The sequence below is a fragment of the Asparagus officinalis genome, chromosome 6 (genome assembly GCF_001876935.1).
Source record: "Asparagus officinalis chromosome 6, Aspof.V1, whole genome shotgun sequence".
Classification (NCBI taxonomy): domain Eukaryota; kingdom Viridiplantae; phylum Streptophyta; class Magnoliopsida; order Asparagales; family Asparagaceae; genus Asparagus; species Asparagus officinalis.
This window is the reverse complement of record NC_033799.1, coordinates 12,594,248-12,602,547: the sequence shown is the minus strand read 5'-3', so window position 1 is coordinate 12,602,547 and position 8,300 is coordinate 12,594,248. Positions and strand designations below refer to the sequence as shown.

Below are 8,300 nucleotides of genomic sequence, written 5' to 3'. Positions count from 1 at the left end.
AACGCACATTTCGCATTCTGAGAGATGATCCTACCGTGTTCATCCTTGGTGACGTCTATCTTCTCAAAAAAATTCCATACATCAGACCTCGGCCTTTTTGGAGCTCTTGGTGCCGTAGATTCGTCGCCACCAGATTCAGGATTAACACCGGTAGGATGAGGAGGAGTTGTTGTAGGAGGACTCATCTCTGGATCGGTAGGAGTTGCATGTTGCTCTTCATAATCAGACCCAGAAGCCATTTGTTGGAAGTATTAGAAAATACAAAAGATTATAGGATAGTATATTAGTATGAGATAGTATAAGATTGTATAAGAGAGTAGTAGAGAGAGAAATAGATGAGTTTTGTTGTGAGAAAATGAATTGAAACCCCCCCTCTATTTATAGAAGCAGCCCCCTAGGTAAATGACCAAAAAACCCTCGAAAAATAGCCGTTTTTTGACCGTTTTAAGGGGCAAAACGGTCAAAAGACCAAATCTGGCCGTTAGGCCAGATTTGGCCCGGGCCGGGCTGGGCAACGGTCACCTTTGTGACCGTCCGACGCGGACGAACGATTACTGTTTTGGTGGACGTTTTGGGCGGCGGGCCGGGCGGGCGGGAGGCGGGCCGCATGTCGAAGAAGCTCATGGCCATTTGGCACGGTTACAGGGCCGGACTAGGGCTCGGTAACGTTGGCGACGGGGCCCGGGGGGACCGGTTTTTGTCCGGGTTTTCGGCCTGGCCGGGGGGCTCGGCAGGCGGCTTTTTTTGGACACCCCTAGATTGAGGTATGACCGGCCATGGACGGAAATGTGACTATATAGATCTTGGAGGTCATTCATAGGGTATATAGATCTTGGAGGTCATTCATAGGGTAAGAATATTGCATTATATTAGTTTAGTTATTAAAGATGAGATAGTTCAAATGTTTGGCTTTATACAGATTTGGGGTACAAAAAATCATGCAAACAGTGCAGATTTGGAGGCCTATATAGTCAATAAAAGCCTTTGTTTAATTCAGGGAGGGGATACTACGTGTTATTTTATCCCTTCCCAGATATAAGTTTAACACTAACGATAGACTTATTTTAATTTAAGGGGAAATTGCTTTTAACCCCCAATTTCCTTACAAGTATCCCCCGACCTTTCCAACGCTTCCAAAACCCCTAAAAGTAAAGGCATAGTTTCCTGAGCCCCAAAATACAAAACCCAAGAGTTTAAAACATGTGAAAACCATAATACTCTTTCTCTCTCTTTCTCTCTATTCATGATGTTTTTGAAATGGATTTTAGGGGGAAAATTCTAGTTTCCTCCAAAATTTTCCAACGGCGTTGACATCGGAGGTGAAACTTTCCTGGCGTTCGTTCATGAGGCGAAGAAAACTACGATCTTGAAGACGGTGATGACGAGTTGCGTCACCATTTTGAAGAAAAAAGCGGAAACTCCGGCAACCCCAGTGTAATATACTTTTTTCTTTTTTAGCTTGTACTTGAATCTGAGTGCTATGTTTTTTGTTATTTTACATATTATTGTAATTTTTTTAAATCGATGACTTGAGATTAAAGTAGAGTATGTAAATTTATATATTGTTGTTATTTCATTGTAATAAGTTTGTTGTTAAACTTATGAGTTGATGGTGAAAAAATATTACGTGTTGATTTTGAAGGTTACGAGTTGGTTGTGAAATTTACGAGTTAGTTGTTAAGATTATGAGTTGATTGTGAAGGTTGCGAGTTGATTGTGAAGATTACGCGTTGGTTGTGAAGGTTACGAGTTAGTTGTGAAGGTTACGAGTTAGTTGTGAAGGTTGTGAAGGTTAGGAGTTGATTGTAAAGGTTACGAGATTATTGTGAAGATTATGCGTTGGTTATGAAGGTTACGAGTTTGTTGTGAATGTTACAAGGTGGTTGTGAAGGTTACGTGTTGATTGTGAAGATTATGAGTTGGTTGTGGAGGTTACGAGCTGTTTATGAATGTTACGAGTTGGTGGTGAACCTCGGTAAGGAGTTGGTTGTGATGATTACGAGTTGGTTGTGATGATTACGAGTTGGTTGTGAAGGTTAGTTAACAACAATCACAATCAACTTATTTCCAAGGTTCACAGTCAACTTGTAACCTTCACAAACAACTCGTAACCTTCACAACAAACCATAACCTTCACAACTAATGCATAACATTCACAACCAACTCGTAACATTTACAACCAACTCGTAACCTTCACAAATAACTCGTAACCTTCACAACCAACTCCTAACATTCACAACCAACTCGTACCATTGGCAACCAACTCGTAAACTTTACAACCAACTCGTAATTTTTAAAACCAACACGTAACATTACTTCACCACCAACTCATGAGCTTAATAACAAAATCATTACGGTGAAATAACAACAATATATAAATTTACATACTCTACTTTAATCTCAAGTTATCGATTTCAGAAAAAATTTACAACAATATGTAAAATAATTAAAAAAATATAGCATTCAGATTCAAGTACAAGTTAAAAAATAGAAAAAAATTACACCAGGAGTCACCGGAGTTCCCACCTTTTCTTTGCCTCATGAACAAACGCCGGAAAAGTTTTACCGTCGATGTCGACGCCGTTTGAAAATTTTAGAGATAATCCCCCAGAGAGAGAGAGAGAGAGAGAGAGAGAGAGTATTATGGTATTCACATGTTTTAAACTCTTGGGTTTTGTGAGAGAGTATTATAATCTTCACATGTTTTATACTCTTGGGGTTTTGTGTTTTGGGGCTCAAGAAATTATGGTTTTGGTTTTGGAGTTTTTAGAGCGTAGAAAAAAGGACAAATTTTTAAAAACGACCGTTTTTGAAAGTTAATAAGTAAAATCGACCGTTTAAAACAAAAATTAGGACAAATTTTTAAAAACGACCGTTTTTGAAAGTTAATAAGTAAAATCGACCGTTTAAAACAAAAATTAGCAAATTCGACCCTTTTTCAGTAAAAAGAAGTAAAATCGACCGTTTAAAACAAAAATTAGCAAATTCGACCCTTTTTCAGTAAAAAGAGTCGGTTTTGCAATTTGGGAACTGTACGGGACTAGTAGTCCCGTACAGTTCTCCCAAAATCGCACTCTCTCCTCCTCTTTCTCTTCTACCTCCCGCTACTCAACCTCCGGTCTTCCCCCTTCCTCTCCAAAAAACCCTGTAAACAGAAGAAGAAGCTCTCTTCTTTCTGCAAATAACCTCCTCCCTAACAAACCCACATCTTCCCCCTTCAACCGCCCTCTCAAACACATCCCCAAGCTCCTCATCACCCCCTCTCTCTCTAAAACCCCAACCTTCCCCAATCAAACCCTTACCGATCTCTTCTTCTCTCTCATCATCCCTAACAACCGCCACCACCAAATCGCCTCAACCCCACCTCTCCAGTAAGTTGCGGGAGGTAGAAGAGGGCGGGAAGGGAGAGGTTTTCGACGGAGTGCGTCTCCGGTGAATGGGACGGCTTGGAGGCTTGAGGAGGCGGGAGAGGTTTTCGACGGAGGAGTAGCTGGAGGTAGAAGAGGGCGTCGGGCGATAAGGAGGAGAGAAGGAGGAGGAGAGAGAGCGAAGTGGTGAGTTTGGGGGTTTATTTTGGGAGAACTGCATCTCTGTTGTGGGGGTGTGAGAGAGAGAGAGAGAGAGAGAGAGAGAGAGAGAGAGAGGAAGGGGGAAGACCGGAGGTTGAGTAGCGGGAGGTAGAAGAGAAAGAGGAGGAGAGAGTGTGATTTTGGGAGAACTGTACGGGACTACTAGTCCCGTACAGTTCCCAAATTGCAAAACCGACTCTTTTTACTGAAAAATGGTCGAATTTGCTAATTTTTGTTTTAAACGGTCGAATTTACTTATTAACTTTCAAAAACGGTCGTTTTTAAAATTTTGTCCTAGAAAAAATCTTGGGGAGAGGGAAATACTTGTAAAGAAATTGGGGGCTAGAAGCAATCTCCCCTTAATTTAATGTCAAAAATGTAGGGAGAATAAATCTTCACGAATAAGACAGGATTTGAGACATATATAGCTTTCAATAAAAACAAACTACATGCTCTCAGTTCATCATATACCAATCACTGAAACTAATACAAAGTTGTTACTGTTTCTACAAAGCAAATACACTCTCTCTCAAAAAAAAAAAAAAAGGGAAATAGCATAGTGCCACATTACCCACATATCATCCCAAAAAAAGAAAACTATAGTAAAATTAATAATGACAAGTTAAAGGGTTAATTATAGACCCTCTTTACTATCATCCAGTTGAAGTGAAGATGCATCTCCCGTAGTTCTATTGTCGCAAATAGGCCCTATTAAGTGAAATTTTTTTGACCCCTATATCCTTACGAGATCTATTTGTCGTAAGAAAATAATTTCCTTTTCTCTGCGTGCAAAATAGCAAAAGAAATTTCGCTCAACGTACGGTCTGCCTGCAACATTAATATATAAAACTACAGGAGCCTATTCGCGACTGACCGGTAGAATAGAGGGCCTATCCGCAAAGATGTACTCTCACATGGCAGCGGACGACGGCCCGATCATCCCCGCGGCCCAAATCCCGAACCCATACGAAGAATCCAAGCAGTACCCGGCCTGCTCGGGCCACTCCAGCGACAGCATCCTGCTCCCGGGCTTCACGTCCTCCTGCGCCTCATACGGCATCATCGAATAATCCATCGGAAACCCGAGCGAGCCCCCGAAGTCGCAGCTCCCCGTGAACAGACTGGACAGCTGCAGATCAGTCGGCACCGGCGCCTGAACGTTGAACTGGCGGCCGGACAATGTCCGTGCTTCCTGGCGGGCGGACGACGCGCGTTTGTTCTTGCGGCAGCCGCCGCCGACGGGACGTTGCGGAGGAGCCGCCCTTGGTCCAGTAGCGGCGGCAGGTCTTGGCAGAAGTAGCGGGGCTGGGACAGGCTGTAGTTGTTGTAGTAGCAGAACTTCGTGTGGGACGAGTCGCAGCGCGGGCATTTAAGGGGTGTCGTGCGGAGGCGGAGAGGCGGCGGTCAGTTGAGGGTGGAGGCGGAGCGAGGAGTGCGGTGGTTGGTGAATGGGGACGGGGAGCTGGAGGAGTTGTTGTCCATGGACGGGGAGCCGGTTGCGGCGCAGTCGGACGCGACGATGGCCTGGAGTTCATCAGTGTGCGAGGGGAGAGTGAGTAAGTGGAGGGAAAGCGTACTTGTTTGAATTGTATATATGGACTCAATAGTATTAAAGTAGCAAACTTTCTTGCAGGAAAAGGGTAAATTTCATAGAACCCCTCTAAGTAAGTAATTAAATTGTTGTATTCAAACAAGAATACTGTAATTTTGGCACTTTTTAGTACTATTATCATGCAATTAGGAAATGAACAATTCCTAAATTCCTCACATAGTCCAAACAAATTAAAGGAAGTTCTTCACTTGAGGCACTAATTAAATTAAGAGAGAATGCACAGCATTAGGGTGAGGTTTGAGGCACCTAATATGATATTGACATTCGGAAGGAGCTAGAGCCACCATAGGTGACAGAGCTTAGACTCTGAATCTCGTTCCTCGTGATTGGGAGTATTCGAACCTCAGACCTCGTTCTTAATATATACCTGATTTAATTACCTAGTCAAGGTTCCTCGTCACACACGCACAAAAAAAGCACCAAATGCATAATAAAATTTAAGCATTACTAATCTCAAGAGAAGATAAGAGATTTCACATGATTAGTGGACAAAACATTCTAAATGGTAGTTAAGGCATTAATGAACAAAACATTCCAGTGTTTGTGATGCCAGAAAATTTTACCTAGAATGAAGTAACTTGTCAATTAACATGAATTAATTTGTTTAAGATAAATTATCACAAGAGACGGCACCTAGCTCCTCGTGCTACAAATGTAACAAATCTCTAGCCGATCATTTGATCTCTTGCTATTGATCTAACACCTTGTTCAAATATTGATTGCCTTCTTAATTATATTCAACGTACGGCATGCATCCAATAATCATAGTGCCACCTAAATTCTTACTTAATTACAAACACACTCGGTAATAGTGTTTTCAGTTAGCTAATTAATACCTTTTAGCTAGCATCATCTCCAAAAGGAAAAACTTATGGTACTCATGCAACTCTAATACATCATAAAATAGTCAATTAAAGAAGGAAACTTATGGTGCTCATCTCTCCCTGATATGTCCTTATAATAAAACTTTTTGTTTGTTTGCAGCTTTGCCTACTTCATGTTGATCATATAACTTCTTACCTAGCTACCGAGGTTTACATATTATTTTTAATTAGCGTTCATATACTAATTATCTATATACTCATAGAACATGAATTAATGGATCAAGTAATGAGATGTTAGTTTAGTTAGTTAATTACCTTGAACCAGTCTGAGGTCTCCATGCAAACTTGCAAGGGGGAGTCCATATTATCCAAAACAACCAAGAAGCAGCTAGAGAGTGCAGATAGATTTAATTAAGTGGAAAAGCTTCGAGGGGAGATTGAGAAGAAACTAAGGACAAGTTATAGAGGAGGAGAGGATGGGAGATTCAGAGTCTTGGGGAATTTAGAAGAAGACAAAGGATGAGATTGGTTGATTGGTCTCTCTTCGGATGTGAATATGAAGGGGGATAAAGTTGGCGCGGAGCAGGGAGTGGGGGCTCTCGCTGTCCCTCTCCAATTACTCGGTGGGACCCACATTTCGTGTCTGGAGGAGGAAAATTGAATTGGAAGGATCCAACCCCAGGGCCTGTCGGCTAAGGTGCTTCATTCTTCAAATTCACGGCTGAAATTATTTTCTTCTTTAATTTTCGAAGTTGTAACTTGTAAGATATGTAATTTCATTCTTCAAATACATTTGATGAGATTTCATTTGTAAGTATATATTGTAATTAATGATCCTTGACAGTTGGATAAATTAAGATCCCTAATTCATTAAATAAGCCACTTTTAATCATTAAATATGAACCATCTAGCTTGATTGCGAAATGACATTATTGATTTTCCTCATTCATCGCACAATACAATTTTATACTCTAACAATGTACAAATCTTGAGATATCATGTGTTGAATCAGATTCACCGGATACTTTGGATCATTTATATAAGAACGAACAACATTGAATTATCAACATGCTAGAAGATCAACGAGAAAATCAAAGGAGTATGGGGTATGGCTATCAACACGTTGGTCACCTTTCTCTTATTTGTTTATACTTGAGCAAGTATATATTGTATATCATATTCGGTTCTTAAATAAAAAAAAGTTAAAAAAGGGTGCATCAATGATCTAACAAATACGTAATAAATACCATATGTTACATAAACTAAAGCTAAAAATTACAACACATAAGAATGATTTCGTGGCGGCTTATAATGTGTTGGCTCCAATTAAACTCGAATCCGGGCAAACTGGCCAAGTCCATTATATTATTGTCAAATGTGCTAGTGCATGATTATAGCTAGATGATTCTTTCTAAAGAAGAAAGAAATGAATCAAATGATCACGCTACATATATAGTCCGATGATGATGACGGAACTATATATTATACATGTAGAAAGTTCTAAAGAATATCAATGATCTAACGAAACTATAAACATTACAACATTACTCATCACAACATTATTTAATTCGCTTGTTTTTTTTTCTCATTGTGTTCGCCTGCGTTCAACGCAAAATCTGGACACACGGCAGTGGAATATCTCGGGCCTCGCAAAAAGACGGCACCAAACCGAAAGCACACTCCACGTGGACCCGGGCCCGCGGGAAGACGGACCGCGGACTTTTTCGGGCCTCTCCTCCCAAGCAAAGGATCGATTCCGGTCTCTCACGTGATCGTCGCGTGAGGTTTACACGTGCTCGGTTGTTTGGCGTCGATTGCGTCGGTGCCACGCGAGTTCGAAGCCAGGGGGGGCCGGGCCGCATGCGCGTGGTGAGGGTCGCGTCGTTTTCGGGACCCGGCAACGCAGACCGATATGTCGGAGTCTGAATTCTCAAGCTGATCGCTATCCGCGTGGATTTAAACTTTGGGTTTGGAAGTATGATTAATTCAAAATTCTTAACATCATGTTTGGTAATCAGTATTTCATTTGAAGTATCGTTATTGCCTAAGTATATTGTTTGGATTTAAAAGAATTTGAATACAAGACATTGGCCCAAATCTATTAACCTTTTAAACCCATAATAACACTCAGAATTCTAAATTCCCAGCATTATTACCCTGTCATTTACAATTCCACTCGCTCCCGATAGAGTCACAATCGCTCTCCGCTTCTCTCGACCCCGGTAGAGACGATCGCTCTCTCCTCTTCTCTCAATCCCGACACTCTCATGATAGTTCTCTCCACATCTGGCGACG

The 8,300-nt window shown here is 41.2% G+C and overlaps 1 pseudogene; it reads right to left on the bottom strand.

Moving 5' to 3' along the window:
- On the bottom strand, nucleotides 306-4,973 carry LOC109845769 (annotated as a pseudogene).